Source organism: Oncorhynchus kisutch, linkage group LG16 (genome assembly GCF_002021735.2).
Source record: "Oncorhynchus kisutch isolate 150728-3 linkage group LG16, Okis_V2, whole genome shotgun sequence".
Taxonomy (NCBI): domain Eukaryota; kingdom Metazoa; phylum Chordata; class Actinopteri; order Salmoniformes; family Salmonidae; genus Oncorhynchus; species Oncorhynchus kisutch.
Genome location: NC_034189.2, coordinates 48,719,718 through 48,741,690, shown reverse-complemented (window position 1 = coordinate 48,741,690; position 21,973 = coordinate 48,719,718). Strand labels below are relative to the sequence as shown.

The 21,973-nt window shown below is 40.6% G+C and overlaps 1 pseudogene; it reads right to left on the bottom strand.

Moving 5' to 3' along the window:
- Positions 1 to 3,855: 3,855 nt before the first annotated feature.
- On the bottom strand, positions 3,856 to 20,760 carry LOC109880656 (uncharacterized; annotated as a pseudogene).
- Positions 20,761 to 21,973: the final 1,213 nt, after the last annotated feature.

Sequence of the window (21,973 nt, the reverse complement as noted above, 5' to 3'; positions counted from 1 at the left end):
ATATTTCTGCCACCTACACATGAAAACGGTTCCAAATAAATTACATTATAACGTGCTCCTCCAGCCATGTTATCTACATGATAAAATGTCCATGTGGGCTGTGTTATGTAGGTAAAACCTCTCGTTCTCTCAAACAGAGAATTAGTGAACATAAAAGTTCAATCAGGAGAAACGACAGGGATTATCCAGTCTCATTACATTTTAATGACCAAAAACAGGACATTTCTACCTTTAGATTTTGTGGCATAGAGAAAGTCAAGATATCAGACAGGGGAGGGGATATACAGTAAACAACAATCTGAGCAAAATCTGTTTTTGGATTTTCACCCTCCAGACATTATTCCTAAAAGGTCTTAATGATGAAATTCCAATGCATGGTACTTGAATATGAACATGAACTAATGCCACCACTTCAACCTACTCTGGCATTTTTTCTTGCGCTGTATGTACACAAGGAAAACTTACTTGATAGATTGATTTCCTCATTGTGGTTTTACATAAGTGTTTAATACATTTTATGTACACACTTTATTAGAATACTTATGAAATGAACATTGTTATATTTGGTATCACGTTTATTTTCCCTTGACTCCAACCTCATTCGCTGCATTGAAAGGATGTGGGTGGAGTAATGTCTACATAAGGGAGCAAATGAAAAACACTCATAAAAGCTCTGATGAAGACCTCGAGACCGATACGTTCAGCTTAATACAATGCAGCGATACTACCAAGAGCAGTGTGCGGGTTTCTTCTTTTCTCTCTCATGTTATTCAGTTGTTACCATGCACCTGCTACAAAGATAGCTCAGATGTGCCTTTTGAATGGAGGTCATAATAATAGAATCCGATATAGAACTCAACTCCTTTATAGAAAATATATAAATATTACATCACAGATTAATGTTCAGATATATTTGAGAAAAAAGTCCAAAAATTCAGGTGATTCAGGTATATTGTGAAAACAGATATGCTTAGATATATACCAGATGGTAATTTGAAGGAATTTGACAAAGACAATTTTAATATTAAGGTATTAAAACAAATACACATGCACCACTGTTGTTAGTAATAAAATATCTTACTGCAGAGCTCTCTCTTAGTAATAAAACATCTCAGTACTGCAGAGCTCTCTCTTAGTAATAAAACATCTCAGTACTGCAGAGCTCTCTCTTAGTAATAAAACATCTCAGTACTGTAGAGCTCTCTCTTAGTAATAAAACATCTCAGTACTGTAGAGCTCTCTCTTAGTAATAAAACATCTCAGTACTGCAGAGCTCTCTCTTAGTAATAAAACATCTCAGTACTGTAGAGCTCTCTCTTAGTAATAAAACATCTCAGTACTGTAGAGCTCTCTCTTAGTAATAAAACATCTCAGTACTGTAGAGCTCTCTCTTAGTAATAAAACATCTCAGTACTGCAGAGCTCTCTCTTAGTAATAAAACATCTCAGTACTGTAGAGCTCTCTCTTAGTAATAAAACATCTCAGTACTGTAGAGCTCTCTCTTAGTAATAAAACATCTCAGTACTGTAGAGCTCTCTCTTAGTAATAAAACATCTCAGTACTGCAGAGCTCTCTCTTAGTAATAAAACATCTCAGTACTGTAGAGCTCTCTCTTAGTAATAAAACATCTCAGTACTGTAGAGCTCTCTCTTAGTAATAAAACATCTCAGTACTGTAGAGCTCTCTCTTAGTAATAAAACATCTCAGTACTGTAGAGCTCTCTCTTAGTAATAAAACATCTCAGTACTGTAGAGCTCTCTCTTAGTAATAAAACATCTCAGTACTGCAGAGCTCTCTCTTAGTAATAAAACATCTCAGTACTGCAGAGCTCTCTCTTAGTAATAAAACATCTTACTGCAGAGCTCTCTCTTAGTAATAAAACATCTCAGTACTGTAGAGCTCTCTCTTAGTAATAAAACATCTCAGTACTGCAGAGCTCTCTCTTTGTAATAAAACATCTCAGTACTGCAGAGGTCTCTCTTAGTAATAAAACATCTCAGTACTGCAGAGCTCTCTCTTAGTAATAAAACATCTCAGTACTGTAGAGCTCTCTCTTAGTAATAAAACATCTCAGTACTGCAGAGCTCTCTCTTTGTAATAAAACATCTCAGTACTGCAGAGCTCTCTCTTAGTAATAAAACATCTCAGTACTGCAGAGCTCTCTCTTAGTAATAAAACATCTCAGTACTGTAGAGCTCTCTCTTAGTAATAAAACATCTCAGTACTGTAGAGCTCTCTCTTAGTAATAAAACATCTCAGTACTGTAGAGCTCTCTCTTAGTAATAAAACATCTCAGTACTGCAGAGCTCTCTCTTAGTAATAAAACATCTCAGTACTGTAGAGCTCTCTCTTAGTAATAAAACATCTCAGTACTGTAGAGCTCTCTCTTAGTAATAAAACATCTCAGTACTGTAGAGCTCTCTCTTAGTAATAAAACATCTCAGTACTGCAGAGCTCTCTCTTAGTAATAAAACATCTCAGTACTGTAGAGCTCTCTCTTAGTAATAAAACATCTCAGTACTGTAGAGCTCTCTCTTAGTAATAAAACATCTCAGTACTGTAGAGCTCTCTCTTAGTAATAAAACATCTCAGTACTGTAGAGCTCTCTCTTAGTAATAAAACATCTCAGTACTGTAGAGCTCTCTCTTAGTAATAAAACATCTCAGTACTGCAGAGCTCTCTCTTAGTAATAAAACATCTCAGTACTGCAGAGCTCTCTCTTAGTAATAAAACATCTTACTGCAGAGCTCTCTCTTAGTAATAAAACATCTCAGTACTGTAGAGCTCTCTCTTAGTAATAAAACATCTCAGTACTGCAGAGCTCTCTCTTTGTAATAAAACATCTCAGTACTGCAGAGGTCTCTCTTAGTAATAAAACATCTCAGTACTGCAGAGCTCTCTCTTAGTAATAAAACATCTCAGTACTGTAGAGCTCTCTCTTAGTAATAAAACATCTCAGTACTGCAGAGCTCTCTCTTTGTAATAAAACATCTCAGTACTGCAGAGCTCTCTCTTAGTAATAAAACATCTCAGTACTGCAGAGCTCTCTCTTAGTAATAAAACATCTCAGTACTGTAGAGCTCTCTCTTAGTAATAAAACATCTCAGTACTGCAGAGCTCTCTCTTAGTAATAAAACATCTCAGTACTGTAGAGCTCTCTCTTAGTAATAAAACATCTCAGTACTGTAGAGCTCTCTCTTAGTAATAAAACATCTCAGTACTGTAGAGCTCTCTCTTAGTAATAAAACATCTCAGTACTGTAGAGCTCTCTCTTAGTAATAAAACATCTCAGTACTGCAGAGCTCTCTCTTAGTAATAAAACATCTCAGTACTACAGAGCTCTCTCTTAGTAATAAAACATCTCAGTACTGTAGAGCTCTCTCTTAGTAATAAAACATCTCAGTACTACAGAGCTCTCTCTTAGTAATAAAACATCTCAGTACTGCAGAGCTCTCTCTTAGTAATAAAACATCTCAGTACTGCAGAGCTCTCTCTTAGTAATAAAACATCTCAGTACTGCAGAGCTCTCTCTTAGTAATAAAACATCTCAGTACTGCAGAGCTCTCTCTTAGTAATAGAACATCTCAGAACTGCAGAGCTCTCTCAATAATAAAACATCTCAGTACTGCAGAGCTCTCTCTTAGTAATAAAACATCTCAGTACTGCAGAGCTCTCTCTTAGTAATAAAACATCTCAGTACTGCAGAGCTCTCTCTTAGTAATAAAACATCTCAGTACTGCAGAGCTCTCTCTTAGTAATAGAACATCTCAGAACTGCAGAGCTCTCTCTTAGTAATAAAACATCTCAGTACTGCAGAGCTCTCTCTTAGTAATAAAACATCTCAGTACTGCAGAGCTCTCTCTTAGTAATACACATCTCAGTACTGCAGAGCTCTCTTAGTAATAAAACATCTCAGTACTGCAGAGCTCTCTCTCTTTACAAGGCAGATGAGAATGAGCTCTACCTCTCAGGCCTGGTTCCTCTCAACCAATACTCTCTCCCTACAGTATACCTTGCCTGGGGGGGGCATAAATGACTCTGTCCCAATACTTTTGTAGCTTTGTACTTCATCTGATTGAATGCAAGTTAATATGTGCAACGTTTGCTTGTTTTCCCTCATTTGACATTTCATTAAAAACATCTCCAACAGTTCAAACATGTTTCTCTCTTCTTGGTCGTTTGTCTCAATGTAACAGATATGGAGTCATGTACTGAGAGCCTTCAAACCTCATGTTTCTGCTCCTCAGTTACCCCACCAGGAAGACCACCAGCTGGAAGGAAGCAACAGAGGAAAGAGCTCATGAGACAAAACATTACTAATGACTAGGGCCAGGAGTTGTTCCTGGTCAGGTCACATGGTCTGGAAAAACTATTGTTCTTATGTTATAAATGCAACAACAGGTGTTCTTCCTTTCCTTTAAGAATTCCAGCACCAATCTGACTTGTTCTTTGTATCCAAATTAAAATAAAAAATACCACATGTTGATCATCAAACATAATAACAATGTGACCACTTCCTAATGATTTCTTAATAAATGTTGTGGTTGGTGTCTTTCTCAGACTCTTACTTACCATCCTAAAACACTGGATTCTTTACTGGTGGTCTTTCTACTCCATCATCAGGTTGGCTTCTGGCAAGAAACACAACAGAAGAGTTGGACTTAATCATACACACACGCAAGCGCACACATGCAGGTGAGCACGCTACTGCATACACACACATCCCTGCTCTCCCTTCACACCCTCATACCCTACAACAATTAAACGTACAGGGATTTCCTAGTTGGTCTTTTCTGGTCCACAAACTTGCTCTAACAATCCTCAAGGTAAACAACATAGTAGATGGCAGAATTCCAGGTGAATGCCACTGTTTCTTACCATCAGGCTTTGACTCATCTTTAGGACTGTTGGATCTGCTGACTTCAGCTGCTAATGAGAACAGAAGGACAAATGTTCTCTAATCAGATACTTTGAAAGAAACAGCATATTATGTTGAACTTTTAAGAATCAGTCTTTTACAGCAGTGTTTCCCCTAGGATTGTTTTCAGCAGTGGTGGCATGTGTATCAAGAGGGGGGTTACTCATCACAGCACATTTTCCAACAGCATAATACACATTTTATATATACACTGGTCCACACACTGCTAACTTTAAACTCACATTAGTAATCACCTTCTCATACTGTATGTAGACGTCACTAAAACATGTTCTTCAAATAAATGCCACCACTAATAATATGACAAACACATTTCTGACAGCATCTCCACATATCTGCATGGTCAAAATGTCCCCATAGACGTACCATGTAAAAGGTGTGTTAGTGTTACTACCCGTGTTCATTTTGTCACCCATTTTAGATATAGTTTTAGTCTTTATGACTAAAATACATTTTAATCTTAGGCCCATATTAGTAATATCATCCTTAGTTTGAGTTATTATCAGGCTACTGGACGATCCTAGTCCTAATTTAGTCATTGTAACTTTCTTTTGTTTTATTAAAAAGTTCATACAAACATCTAACTTAACTTCCATCAGGCACATAATGGCTTCCACTCCCTTAGCCACAGCCATTTCAGTCACATAATAGTCAGTGCATTATTTTCTATAAAATCATGTATATATTTAGGCTACCGCCTGGGAGCTGTGTAGGAGAGCCGTACAGATCAGCTCATTCAGATCCCGCAACTGAAAGATGTAAATTCTGCCAACGAGAGGATTGTATGACATATTCTGCATGCATGCTTATGATTGGACTGTCACGCCCTGACCTTAGTATTCTTTGTTTTCTTTATTATTTTGGTTAGGTCAGGGTGTGACATGGGTGATATGTGTGTTTTTTTTGTCTCATCTAGGGTGTTTGTACTGTCTAGGGGTTTTGTAGATTTATGGGGTTGTTTCCATCTAGGTGTTTACGTAGGTCTATGGTTGCCTAGAGTGGTTCTCAATTAGAGGCAGATGTTTATTGTTGTCTCTGATTGGGAACCATATTTAGGCAGCCATCTTTTTAAAAATATTTCGTGGGTTATTTTCTATGTTATACGTTAGCACATTGTTTATATAGCGGTCACGGTCGTTTTGTTGTTTAAGTGTTCTTCGTGTTCTTCATTGAATAAAGAAGAATGTATTCTAACCACGCTGCGCTTTGGTCCCCATACGACAATCGTGACATGGACAAAACAGATGAAAATGAGTTTCAAGTCAAATTGAATGTCCATTAGTCTCATGGGGAATTCTTGTCACATTTTCGTAGACTAACATTAAAGTAATTTGTAATAGTTCTTGTTTTTTTCCAAAGGGCATCGTGTCTCGTTATCGTCGTAGTTTTAGTCAGGAAAAATAGGTAGTTGACAAGTATTTTCCGTCATAGTTTATTGTTGACGAAATTACACTGGTTAGTGGGCTGATTGTTTTTATTCTGATTAATGGAGTAATCTCTAGAACAGCAGTTCCCAACATTTTCCGTTCCAGGAAACACCCAGTGATGCCAATTTAGCAATTTTGTTGTTAGATTTAGAAACTTTTCGAACTACCCTGGCAACTTTCTTTTTCAAACAGCAGCACCTAGCAACAAATTGCCACAAATATGCAACATAGCTGACTTCAAACATTGTTAACAGTTTCAGGGCCATGGGCCTTTCTCATGATGGAAAAATACAGAATAACATGAAGACAGGAACTGTGCAATGAGTTGGGGGGGGCACATTCAGAACGTAGTGTTGCGAGAACAAATGGTCTTTTGTTAGATAACAGGAGCCAGGTGCCTGATAACTGTATATTCTACACAGCTACAGCGACTGACCACTGAAGCGCTTAGGGGGCTGGGACCAGCTTCTGCGCCAACAATCAACGATAGGCTGGGTGAGTATAAACCACGCCCAGTCTCTACTCTGTGACAGGCCGGCTCGGAAGCAGGAACTACCTCTGTCAGAGTATATTTATAATATCTTTGTCAAGAACAAGTCAGTTCTCTGTTTGCCCTGCGAGAATTGCATTTACCACTTATTGCTTAGCTAATAAAAAATATATAGCATACAATCGGTGACTCAGTGTCATACTTATCCTGATACCAGATTCGAATTGACGCAACCCGGACAGTACTGAAAATCAGACATGCCTGCAAAAATGTATGACATCAAAAAAACATTGTGCTACAGCAAAGCATATATAAATCAATCAAAACAGTACAACCCCACAAAGCAGTCTACATTACCACAGTTGGTTAAGAAAGTGGATAACTACAAAAGGGCAGAAGCTACTATGGTAATGGCCATTGCGGAGCATTGTTAGATGCTAGCATGCAACCATTTAGGTATGGCTTGCAAAGCTGCCTTTTCAGATTCTGTGGCAGCAACAATCTACCAAAATGCACCGCACCAAGTGCACAGAAATGATTAGGGGAGTACTGGCTCCTTGTTTTCTCAAAAGGGTATCATCAGATGTGGGGGATGAGAAGTTCAGTCTCCTTTTGGATGAGTCTACTGATGTCAGTGTCTCGAAATACCTGGGTGTGGTGATTCGGTATTTCAGTGCTAAAAAAATAACCGTTGTGACCACATTTCGCAGGCTGGTTGAATTGGAGGGGGGTGATGCCAGATCAATAGTAAAGGCAGTAGTTGAGTTTCTTGAGAAGTGTAACCTTAAAAAAGAGAATGTTCAGGGTATTGGCCCTGATAATGTGTCTGTGATGACTGGGGTGCACAACAGGGTGCACAAGATTTTAAAGGAAGAATGTGCATTGCCCAATTCGGTACTCATCCGCTGTGTGTGCCATTCTTTACAATTGGCTGTCAGTGCAGCATCCAAAGAAACTATCCCTAGGAGTGTTGAGTACTTAATCAGGGAAACCTACAACTGGTTTTCCATTTCCCCAAAACGGCACGAGGCGTACAAAGCAGTGTATGTTACCATTAATTGTGGCCAGAAACGCCTGCAGATCACCAAAGTGTGTGTCACACGTTGGCTATCGATTGAGCCAGTGGGAAGAACTGAAACTCCACTTTGAGGTCAGCAAGGCCAGTGAGCATTGCTACATGGTGGATGTGCTCCACGCCACGTACATGGACAAGACCAACTATGTCTACCTGACATTCTTCATTCTTGAAATCAATCCTGTCTGACATACAAGTTGCAGTGAAGTCATTTGAGGGAGAGCAAACAGAACCTGTCAAGCTTTTGGACAATCTGGTACACCTCTTAACATCAATTTGCAGCAGAGTAGTCAACCCTATGGCAAAAATGGATGTCCTGAAGGATGCCATTGATGGACATCTCAGTCCATTACCATACCTTGGGTACCTTTTAGAGAGCACGGTGTACCAACTCAGTCTTGCGCCAGAGGACAAAAAGGTAATTCGGAGACAGTGCATCAACTACATTGTTGCTTTAAGCAAGGAGCTGCAAGCAAGGCTCCCAAACAACCTTGAAGCCTTGTGACACATGGCCTTGTTCAGTGTTAAGGAAACACTAAAGCACAATAAAGGCACCACTGAAATGATTAAAGTAGCTGAGCTACTGGGATACCAGCCCCAAACAAGATTAAATTGTTTCCCAATGGAGAAACATCCATCTGTTTAGGTGGGACTCAACGGAAAATACAGTCGAGTTTTGGACTGAAGTCAATAACTACACGGACTCTTCCGGGTCAAATCCATTTGAAGCTGCACTCTCTGTTCTCTCCACACTCAAATGCGGAGGTTGAACGGCTGTTCAGCCAAATGAGTGTGGTCAAGTCAAAGTTAAGAAATAGTGTCACTGCACACTCTCAACTCCATACTCCTGGTGCGGTATGGACTGAAGCTGGCTGGTGATACCTGTTACCAGCATATAAACTACCAAGTAAAGTTCTGCAGCAGTTTGGCACCACAGCAGCATACAGCTTTAAGGCCACTCCATCCTCTACTGCTGGTTCCAGCTCCGTGACAATGCAGTTGGACAGTGAAGATGAAGAGGATTTCCTTGCCAATCTAAGATTCGTCATATTTTCAGTACGTATGCAAGGAGTGGACTTTCTGGAACTGGCGGAGACACACAGCTGATGGTGGCAGTGTGTACTGCAGTGTATGCGAGAACAGTGGCAATATCTGGAGGAAACCATTGAGCAGCTAGCCTGCTTAGCAGCACAACAACCTGGAGAGAGATGCCTAGTGCAGACATCATTATTTGAGATAAGTTGCTTGTTCAATAAGATAGCATATATACCTTGTTATTAGCTTGTACCTATAATTGTTGATCAGTTAGGTAGCATGTTAACTATATTACTTTTACAAATAAAAATATATGATAATAAGCAAACAAATCTAAACTAACAAATGTAAAATCATATTTTTCGCAGAGATGGCCAGTCAATATGAGTAACGTTATTGTGTATTCTAAGTAATGACGCAGTGTTACGTTATTACGTCATCACGCAATGACATCACAACGTCATTTAGCAACTTTTAGCAACAAATCGACCTGCCTCTAGCAACTTCCCCTGAAAATGATTTGGCAGCACTGGAAACACCAGATCATCGACAACAGCTTGAGGACCACCATTCGCGAAGTCGCTGATGATTTTTTTTAAATTAAAATTTCCTGGCGGTCAACTTTAGCCCATTTTAGCAGTGAATGTAACAAATTAAAGGCCTATTATTATTATTATTATAAACAATTATCATTATCAAAGTAACATACAAATTGCTTATAATAACAGTTAATGCTCCTTATCTTCTCCCTTACGGTCCTCAACATTGGTTTAGAAAAGGTTCCTTGAATTTAGGATATATTTTCCCTTTAAGTTTGCAGAAAGTTATGATGAGACTACTGCTGTGCAGTCGCACTCTCTCTCACACACAATTTCTTCTATTTATTTTCTTCTTCATTCTTCAAACGTTTCTTAATTTGGGGGGGGGGGGGTATCTGTACTTTACTATTTATATTTTTGACAACTTTTACTTTTACTTCACTACATTCAAAAATAAAATAATGTACTTTTTACTCCATACATTTTCCCTGACACCCAAAAGTACTCATTACATTTCGAATGCTCAGCCATGACAACAATATGGTCCAATCCACACACCTATCAATATAATGCATTGTCATTCCTACTGCCTCTGATCTGGCGGACTCACTAAACACAAATACTGCATTTGTAAATGATGTCTCAGTGTTGAAAACTGAGAAAACTCTGTTGTCTGGTCTGGTTTGCTTCATAGAAGGAATTTGATGTATAGCTTTTACTTTTACTCAAGTATGACAATTCAGTACTTTTTCCACCACTGTACTTAAGTACATTTAAAACCAGATACTTTTAGACTTTTACTCAAGTACTAATTTACTGAGTGGCATTCGTGTTTGTTTGGACATCATTTTCTATTAAGGTATCTTTAGTTTTACTCAAGTATGACAATTGAGTACTTTTTCCACCACTGCACACACACACAGTGGGCAAAGGTTCCTAATGAAATTAAAACAGGTTTCTGGATTTCTGGAATGGGACAAAAACAACACATCGGTCCTGTGCTGTGAGGAAACGTGTGCAGTGCATGGAAGTATGTGTATATAGTACAGTACATGAATAATGTTGTGTTTGTATTACTTTGGGGACCCTGTCAGCAGGTTGAATATGGACCAGTCTAGTTAAGGTAACACTTACCACACAATCCACAAAAAGCCTTGCTCAAAAGGTCAATCCAGCTGTCTTGGGGATATCCTGAGATGAAAAAGAGACAAATTGAAGACATTATTAAGATGCTTAAAGCGTTTAAATGAAATCACATTGTCTAACATTTTGGTGAAGCAGCAACCAAACTGGGGAGTAAAAATACAAATATTTATAACCTCAATGTACAAATATGCATTAATATTCTTTCAGCTATTGAGTATGACTTCACCGACAATTACATGCTTAAGTTGCAATTAGAAGCCATCTTTTCTGAGAGCACCAATAAACAACCGGCACACAGTACCTGCACAACTGAACACTACTGTAAATACAGGTAGAACATGTATCCCCTTCAGGGGGTATAGCTGTTGTAGCTGCTGTTATGTCAATCTGTTATGTCAGATCTGCAGTGATCTGTTACTATAGATGTGCTGTTCTTACTTGTTATGACAATGGCAACAAGCGCTACAATGATAACGACAACACCAACAACAATCCCACTATCACCGACTTCAGAAGGCTCTGAAATGAAAACGCATTCTGTATTGATATGTTGAAAGAAATGTATCATGAATTCAACACAGCATTAAAAATGTCCTACAACACTAGCAGTGTTACTAACATACCAAAACATAAGACTGTAGCACACTTATGAGTGTCCACTCACCTGAACCAAACACCTCTCCAACTGGATCACTGACTTCCTCTTCTCCAGTAGAGTTCTTCATCTTGCAGATGAACTTGTAACTGTTGGTTGATTGGCCCTTGTCGCTCTTAGAGACAATCAGCCATTTTCCTACGACCTCTCACGCCCCCTCCCCCACTTTCCAGCTGTAGGTGACTGGTTCAGCATCAGTGGTGTCGCTCTCACAGGTCAGAGTGCAGGAGATTTTGTTGGAGTAACAGAAAGAAGTGATTGTGGGTTTGGGGACTGCCTCTGTAAATAGAGGAAAGTGCTTGTAAGGCGTTGCAAAGCCTGCTGTTTTGTGCCCGCCACACACACACGCATGTACACACACACATACACAGAAACACTTACTGAAAACAGATAATGTATATGTCTTGTTAAGCAATTTACTGTTGAACTCCACAGAATAAACTCCAGTGTCTGTATTCATCAATCCACTTATTCTCAGCTCTCCAGTAGTATTGCCCAGGGTTGCGCGGTTTAGGAATGGAGCATAGATATCCAGACAACCAAAACCTTGTCCCAATCTGCCACCTTGTTCTTCCCATGCTTCCATGTGATGCTTGTGATGGGGTCAGTCACTGTGGACTCTGGTTTCAACACGAGCTCACCTCCCACTTTACGATTATGCTGATCGGAAAAATGTATCCAGGGAAACACGTTATGGTTAGGGTAAAAATATGTAACCTGTTAAAGTGAAATATAAACCTTCACCTTTTATGCCAACAATTCCTCTTGTGGGGGGTACAGTGTATTCGAAAAGTATTCAGACCCCTTCCCATTTCCTCAAATTTTCTTTGCAGCCAGCCTTATTCGAAAATTGCTGAAATATTTGTATATTATATCTACACACATTACCCAATATTGACAAAGTGAAAACAGGTTTTTAGAAGTAGGAATAAGAATGGTGCGGTCCTTATTTCTCAACGAAAACCACATAGACGTTGTTTAAAATCATTCTGACTTTCCATGTTGAAAATCAATAGGAAGAGCGTGTTAAAGCTATTGTCCATCCCTCCATAATGTTGTTTATGATTTCAGATGCTTCTTTCTTTGATATGAATCCCACTCGGCGGCTGCGCTTCTAACTTGAAGTTGCAGTGCACATAGCGTTCATATATGGTACATTATCTTATACACACACACACATATACAGTTGAAGTCGGAAGTTTATATACACTTAGGTTGGAGCCATTAAAACTCATTTTTCAACCACTCCACAAATTTCTTGTTAACAAACTATAATTTTGGGAAGTCAGTTAGGACATCTACTTCGTGCATGACACAAGTAATTTTTCCAACAATTGTTTATAGACAGATTATTTCACTTATAATTCACTGTATCACAATTCCGTGGGTCAAAGGTTTACATATACTAAGTTGACTGTGCCTTTAAACAGCTTGGAAAAATACAGAAAATTATGTCATGGCTTTAGAAGCTTCTGATAGGCTAATTGACATCATTTGAGTCAACTGGAGGTGTACTTGTGGATGTATTTCAAGGCCTACCTTCAAACTCAGTGCCTCTTTGTTTGACATCATGGGAAAATCAAAAGAAATCGGCCAAGACCTCAGAAAAACAATTGTAGTCTGGTTCATCCTTGGGAGCAATTTCCAAACACCTGAAGGTACGACGTTCATCAGTACAAACAATAGTACGCAAGTATAAACAAAATGGGAACACGCAGCCGTCATACCGCTCAGGAAGGTGACACTTCTGTCTCCTAGAAATTAACGTACTTTGGTATGTGCAAATCAATCCCAGAACAACAGCAAAGAACCTTGTGAAGATGCTGGAAGAAACAGGTACAAAAGTATCTATATCCACAGTAAAACAAGTCTTATATCGACATAACCTGAAAGGCCGCTCAGCAAGGAAGAAGCCACTGCTTCAAAACCGCCATAAAAAAGCCAGACTACGGTTTGCAACTGCACATGGGGACAAAGATCGAACTTTTTGGAGAAATGCCCTCTGGTCTGATGAAACAAAAATAGAACTGTTTGGCCATAATGACCATCGTTATGTTTGGAGGAAAAAGGAGACTTGCAAGCTGAAGAACACCATCCCAACCGTGAAGCACGGGGGCGGCAGCATCATGTTGTGGAGGGGAATTTCTGCAGGAGGGACTGGTGCACTTCACAAAATAGATGGCAACATGAGGTAGGAAAAATATGTGGATATATTGAAGCAACATCTCAAGACATCAGTCAGGAAGTTAAAGCTTGGTCGCAAATGGGTCTTCCAAATGGACAATGACTCCAAGCATACTTCCAAAGTTGGACAACAAAATTGGACAACAAAATCAAGGTATTGGAGTGGCCATCACAAAGCCCTGACCTCAATCTTATAGAAAATGTGTGGGCAGAACTGAAAAAGCGTGTGCGAGCAAGGAAGCCTTCAAACATGACTCAGTTACACCAGCTCTCTGTCAGGAGTAATGGGCCAAAATTCACCCAACTTGTTGTGGAAAGCTACCCAAAACGTTTGACCCAAGTTAAACAATTTAAAGGCAATGCTACCAAATATGAATTGTGTATATGTAAACTTCTGACGCACTGGGAATGTGATGAAAGAAACAAAAGCTGAAATAAATCATTCTCTCTACTATTATTCTGACATTTCACATTCTTAAAATAAAGTGGTGATTTTAACTGACCTAAGACAGTACATTTTTATTAGGATTAAATGTCAGGAATTGTGAAACTGAGTTTAAATGTATTTGGCCTACGGTGTATGTAAACTTCCGACTTCAACTGTATAATATATATATATATATATATATATATATATATATATTCAGGCAAAAGAATAACTGAATTTGATAAACTAAACAAAAAAGACCACAGATGACAACTGGTTTGATGCAGATTGTAAAATTATTAGGAAAAAAACTTAGAACACTATCCAACCAAAGGCACAGAGACCCAAATAATGGTGAATTACGCCTTCATTACTGTGAGACTTTAAAACTCTATAAATGTACACTCAGAACCAAAAAAGCACAGCACAACAGCAAGCAGCTGACACTAATTGACGAGTCCATAAACACAAACAACTTCTGGCAAAATTGTAAAAAATACAAAATAAATAAAAACCTGAGGAATTAGCGAAACAAAATGGTGACATATGGACAACCCATTTTAAAACAAACACTCTACAACACCGTTCAAATTGACACAAGCGCAGAACAATGCCAGATTCATGAGAAGCTATAAAGGACAATCAAAATCCATTGGACTCCCCAATTACTGACCAGGAGCTCTAAAAGAAACTTCAGGCCCTCAAATTTAAAAAAGCATGCGGACCTGATGGCACCCTAAATGAGATGCTCAAATTCGCTAGTGCAAAATTGAAATTGGCTATATTAAAAGTTTAATATGATCCTGAGTGTAGGTTATTTCCCTGACATAACTCATAACTCCAATCTATAATAACGGAGACAAATTTGAGCCTAACAATTAGAGGCATTTGTGTGAACAGTAACCTGGGGAAGGTTTTCTGTATTATTATAAATGCAAGAGTTCTAAACTTCCTTAATAAGCACAATGTCTTGAGTAAAAGCCAAATTGGAATTGTACAAAAACATTGCACGACTGATCAAACAAGATTCTCTGGTCTGATGAAACCAAGATTGAACTCTTTGGTCTGACTGCCAAGTGTCACGTCTGGAGGAAAGCTGCCATCATCCGTACGGTAAAGAATGGTGGTGGCAGCATCATGCAGTGGGGATATTTTTCCAGCGGCAGGGACTGGGAGACTTCTCAGGATCAAGGGAAAGATAAACGGAGCAAAGTACAGAGAGATTCTTGATGAAAACCTGCTCCAGTGCACTCAGGACCTGACTTGGGCACACAGCCAAGACAATGCATGAGTGGCTTCAGGACAAGTCTCTAAATGTCCTTGAGTGGCCCAGACTTGAACCCGATCAAACATCTCTGGAGAGACCTGAAAATAGCTGTGCAGCGACACTCCCCATCCAACCTGACAGAGCTTGACAGGATCTGCAGAGAAGAATAGAAGAAACTCCCCAAAAACACGTGTGCCAAGTCCTGTAAGAACCATTGCTAGCCGAGTTCATCCCATCCCGTCAAGTTGTTATTCATAGGCATGGGTTTTTACCTGTTCCGGAGAACACAGTGCGCGTCAGACACAGATATAAACATGTACTGATGAGCGTCAGCCTAGACATATTGTTATTGTTGATAGTTTGTAAAGATACTTTAATTCATTAGGTTAAAATGAGCCATGCTAGCTAACAGGTATGTGGCTAGTTCATACCGCTGTGAAGCCACTATGGAGAACTGGATACTGCGTCCAAGAAGTCCCGCACGTTATTTTCAAAGGTATCTACCACAGCCACAAAAATACCCATTTCTATATTGTAATAATTCATGAAAACAAAAATGTTCTTTTTTTTTAATTTAAGTTTAGGGATATGGTTAACGGTGTGGTTAGATTTATAATCATCACATTTGAAAGAAAATACATGTTAGAAATAGGCGGGGTTTATGACTTTGTAGCTGTGGTAACTAGTGACGACCCCGATCATGGACCGTCTGTATCCGGGTTGCACCCGGTTTAAACGCTAGGTTGAAACTTTAGCTGTGTTCGAATACTCATACTAACCATAGTGTAACGAACCTGGGTTTATAAACTCGGATATTGACTTTGTCGCTTGAGCATACATTTGCGGCACAGTTGATAGCGCGCTGGACTTCGGGCTAGAAGGTCGAGGGTTGGAGACCTGCTCCCTGCCTGGTTCACTACAATATTATTTGTGAGGTGAATTGAGTATATAGTTAGTATATCAAAAGATTCCCGGATGTTGTTCTAAATTCGCCAAAATACGAAGTATAATTCAGTGGAGGGGTCTTTGGAAGATGGCGGCGAGTGCAGATGAGATTTTAGCTTGCTCCGAGTAACCTTAACTTTTATCCCTCTCAAACTTACATAAATGTAATAGAACTTGGCTTATAGTAAACACAATAGAGAACAACGCTTACTTGACCGCTAATTTGATCTGAAACTTGGAAAAATGGAAGAAAATAATGTGCTAAAGATCAAAGGGAGGAGAAGGCAATTGCTAGCTGAACACTCATACATCGGAGAAAAAACGCCACCTGAAATGGAGGAATCTGGACACTCGGTTGATTCTGAAAATCCAGTCAATAGTCCCGCACCCAAAAAGTCACAGAAAGAATTGTCTTTGCGCGAACTCCAGGTCAACATAAACGATGCTGTCTCTGCAAAGATAAACAAAAGAGCCGATGGTCTGGAGAAAATGACACGCGAAAACACATAAAAAATCATTGACCTCGAGACCTCTGAATCATGCATACAATAGTATCGAAGAGCTTAAACTTGCAAACACTGCTACTTCTGAGAAATGCACTGCATCGCAGACATGCAAGAGCGCTTATCGGAAGCAGAGCGATACCGGAGAAGGTGGGGGCTACGGCTTTATGGTGTCCCGGAGGACCAGGGTGAGAATGTGAAGCGCATATGTAACTGATGTGAAATGGATAGCTAGTTAGTGCAGTGCACGCTAATAGCGTTTCAATCGATGACGTTACTTGCTCTGAGACCTTGAAGTAGTTGTTCCACTTCTTCTGCAAGGTCCGTGGCTTTTGTGGAGCGATGGGTAACAATGCTTCGTGGGTGTCAGTTGTTGATGTGTGCAAAGGGTCCCTGGTTTGAGCCCAGGTAGGGGCATGGAGAGTGGCGGAAGCTATACTGTTAAATTGGTGCCGTGACCCGGATCACTGGTTGCTGCGGAAAAGGAGGAGGTCAAAAGGGGTGGTTGAGTATAACCGATGTGAAATGGATAGCTAGTTAGCAGGGTGCGCGCTAATACCTTTTCAATTGGTGACGTCACTCGCTCTGAGATCTTGAAGTAGTTGTTCCACTTGTTCTGCAAGGGCCATGGCTTTTGTGGAGTGATGGGTAACAATGCTTCGTGGGTGTCAGTTGTTGATGTGTGCAGAGGGTCCCTGGTTCGAGCCCAGGTAGTGGTGAGAAGAGGGACGGAAGCAAAACTGTTAAACACAGTAAGAGATATCTGTAACCGTGTGGCACCGGACTTCCACGATGGATATCAAATCAAATTTGATTAACAGATGTTAATGCGAGTGTAGCGAAATGCTTGTGCTTCTTGTTCCGACAATGCAGTAATATCCAACGAGTAATCTAACCTAACAATTTCACAACAATTACCTTACACACACAAATGTAAAGGAATGAATCAAATTATGTACATAAAAAAATAAATGAATGAGTGATGGTATAGAACAGCATAGGCAAGATGCAGTGGATGGTATAGAGTACAGTATATACATACAGTGGGGAGAACAAGTATTTGAAACACTGACGATTTTGCAGGTTTTCCTATTTACAAAGCATGTAGAGGTCTGTAATTTTTTATCATAGGTACACTTCAACTGTGAGAGACGGAATCTAAAACAAAAATCCAGAAAATCACAATGTATGATTTTTAAGTAATTAATTTGCATTTTTATTGCATGACATAAGTATTTGATCACCTACTAACCAGTAAGAATTCCGGCTCTCACAGACCTGTTAGTTTTTCTTTAAGAATCCCTCCTGTTCTCCACTCATTACCTGTATTAACTGCACCTGTTTGAACTCGTTACTTGGATAAAAGACACCTGTCCACACACTCAATCAAACAGACTCCAACCTCTCCACAATGGCCAAGACCGGAGGGCTGTGTAAGGACATCAGGGATAAAATTGTAGACCTGCACATGGCTGGGATGGGCTACAGGACAATAGGCAAGCAGCTTAGTGAGAAGGCAGCAACTGTTGGCGCAATTATTAGAAAATGGAAGAAGTTCAAGATGACGGTCAATCACCCTCGGTCTGTGGCTCCATGCAAGATCTCACCTCGTGGGGCATCAATGATCATGAGGAAGGTGAGGGATCAGCCCAGAACTACACAGTAGGACCTGGTCAATGACCTGAAGAGAGCTGGGACCACAGTCTCAAAGAAAACCAATTGGTAACACACTGCAGCGCCCGCAAGGTGCCACTGCTCAAGCCAGCGCATGTCCAGGCCCATCTGAAGTTTGCCAATGACCATCTGGATGATCCAGAGGAGGAATGGGAAAAGGTCATGTGGTCTGATGAGACAAAAATAGAGCTTTTTGGTCAAACTCCACTCGCCATGTTTGGAGGAAGAAGAAGGATGAGTACAACCCCAAGAACACCATCCCAACCGTGAAGCATGGAGGTGGAAACATCATTCTTTGGGGATGCTTTTCTGCAAAGGGAACAGGAGGATTGCAACGTATTGAGGGGAGGATGGATGGGGCCATGTATCGCGAGATCTTGGCCAACAACCTCCTTCCCTCAGTAAGAGCATTGAAGATGGGTCGTGGCTGGGTCTTCCAGCATGACAACGACCCAAAACACACAGCCAGGGCAACTACGGAGTGGCTCCGTAAGAAGCATCTCAAGGTCCTGGAGTGGCGTAGCCAGTCTCCAGACCTGAATCCAATAGAAAATCTTTGGAGGGAGCTGAAAGTCCGTATTGCCCAGCGACAGCCCCGAAACCTGAAGGATCTGGAGGAGGTCTGTATGGAGGAGTGGGCCAAAATCCCTGCTGCAGTGTGTGCAAACCTGGTCAAGAATACAGGAAGCGTATGATCTCTGTAATTGCAAACAAAGGTTTCTGTACCAAATATTAAGTTCTGCTTTTCTGATGTATCAAATACTTATGTCATGCAATAAAATGCAAATTAATTACTTAAAAACCATACAATGTGATTTTCTGGATTTTTGTTTTAGATTCCGTCTCTCACAGTTGAAGTGCACCTATGATAAAAATTACAGACCTCTACATGCTTTGTAAGTAGGAAACACTGCCGATTTTGCAGGTTATCAAATACTTGTTCTCCCCACTGTATGAGATGAGTAATGTTGGATATGTAAACATATAAAAGTGGCATTGTTTAAAGTGGCTAGTGATACATTACATCAAGATAGCAAGATGCAGTAGATGGTATAGAGTACAGTATATACATATGAGATGAGTAATGTAGGCTATGTAAACATTATATGAAGTGGCATTGTTTAAAGTGGCTAGTGATACATTTATTACATCAATTTTTCCATTATTAAAATGTCTGGAGTTGAGTCAGTATGTTGGCAGCAGCCACTCAATGTTAGTGATGGCTGTTTAACAGTCTGATGGCCTTGAGATAGAAGCTGTTTTTCAGTCTCATGGTCCCTGCTTTGATGCACCTGTACTGACCTCGCCTTCTGGATGATAGCGGGGTGAACCGGCAGTGGCTCAGGTGGTTGTTGTCCTTGATGATCTTTTTGGCCTTCCTGTGACATCGGGTGGTGTAGGTGTCCTGGAGGGAAGGTAGTTTGCCCCCGGTGATGCGTTGTGCAGACCTCACTACCCTCTGGAGAACCTTACGTTTGTGGGCGGAGCAGTTGCCAGGCGGTGATACAGCCCGACAGGATACTCTCGATTGTGCATCTGTAAAAGTTTGTGAGTGTTTTTGGTGACAAGGCAAATTTCTTCAGCCTCCTGAGGTTGAAGAGGCGCTGCTACGCCTTCTTCACCACGCTGTCTGTGTGGTTGAACCATTTCAGTTTGTCCGTGATGTGTACGCCGAGGAACTTTCTACCCTCTCCACTACTGTCTCGTCGATGTGGATAGGGGGGTGCTCCAAGTCCACGATCATCTCCTTTGTTTTGTTGACGTTGAGTGTGAGGTTATTTTCCTGACACCACACTCCGAGGGCCCTCACCACCTCCCTGTAGGCTGTCTCATCGTTGTTGGTAATCAAGCCTACCACTGATTATTGAGTTGGAGGTGTGCATGGCCACATAGTCCTGGGTGAACAGGGAGTACAGGAGAGGGCTGAGAACGCACCCTTGTGGGGCCCCAGTGTTGAGGATCAGCCGGGTGGAGATGTTGTTACCTACCCTCACCACCTGGGGGTGGCCCATCAGGAAGTCCAGGACGTAGTTGCACAGAGCTTGATGACGAGTTTGGAGGGTACTATGGTTAAATGCTGTGCTGTAGTCGATGAACAGCATTCTCACATAGGTATTCCTTTTGTCCAGATGGGTTAGGGCAGTGTGATTGCGATTGCGTCGTCTGTGGACCTATTGGGGCGGTACGCAAATTGGAGTGGGTCTAGGGTGTCAGGTAGGGTGGAGGTGAAATGGTCCTTGACTAGTCTCTCAAAGCACTTTATGATGACGGAAGTGAGTGCTACGTGGCGGTAGTCATTTAGCTCAGTTACCTTAGCTTTCTTGGGAACAGGAACAATGCTGGCCCTCTTGAAGCATGTGGGGACAGCAGACTGGGATAAGGATTGATTAAATATGCCCGTAAACACACCAGCCAGCTGGTCTGGGCATTCTCTGAGGAGGCGGCTGGGGATGCCATCTGGGCCTGCAGCCTTGCGAGGGTTAACACGTTTAAATGTTTTGCTCACGTCGGCTGCGGATATGGCTGTGGATGTCGCTCATCGTATTGGGAAGAAGCAAGATGCCAACATCAGCTGCTCGATCATCATCCAGTTTGCTTTTCGCACAGCGAGAGATGCTGTTTGGAAGAAATCAAACGAAAGCGCATTTCTGATAGATAACATTTAGATTCGGTTAGGACCTGACTGCAGCAGACAAGGCAGCAAAGGCAAAATTGTGGCCTTGTACAACAGGTCCGAAATCAAGGAAAGGGTGGATACTACTACAGGTGGATACTACAGGGGAATCAGAGCCTTTTTCACCGACGGAAAAGAAATACGACCGGGGTGATTTGTTCTGTCAGTAGGTTTACAAGGTTCTAGTTTTGAATTGTGGTGTTATTGTTTAAGTTAAGTTAAGATTTCTGTTAATACATACACAAAGCAACTTTTTACAGAGAGGGTAGAGTTGAGATTGCATCTGATTTTTCTTTCTATTCTTTATATAAGGACTTGAAGTTTATGTCAATCAATGCCACGGGGATACGAAACCTGTTGAAGAGAAAAGCTTTTTTTTGTTTTGTAAGGACTGCAACGCAGGTGTTGATTTTCATTCAAGAAATACATTCATGCAAAGAGGACTATAATTATTGGGAAAATCAGTGTGTCAGTGCCATTTTTTTGGCCCACAGGACTAATCATTCAGCTGGGGTTGCAATTTTATCACACAATTTCAAAGGGACATTTTTGTTTACTCAAATGGACTCCAATGGACATTGGGCTAGTAGCGGTCATCAACCACATGGACAGATTATTTGTGTTGTGTAATGTATATGGATACTGTTCTAGTCCTCCAAATAACTTACTTCTAGAGGAAGTCCATCCATTCAGATTATAATTGGTGGAGATTTGAATATGGTTTATTCTAATGAGACTGATAGATTGCCCCATAGGCCTAAGATTGGTGTGAACGAGTTGGTGAAGTTCTGCCAAAGCCTGGACCTAATTAACATATGGAGAGTTAAAACCCTGGAGGGAAACAATACACATGGAGTAATAGAGATCGTTCTCTACAATCAATAATTGACTTGTGGGCGATAACATCTAGTCTTGAGCCCAACACTGTAGAGGTAAAAATACTGCCTGCAGTCCTGACGGATCATAAAGTCATATGGTTGACTGTAAGAATGTGCA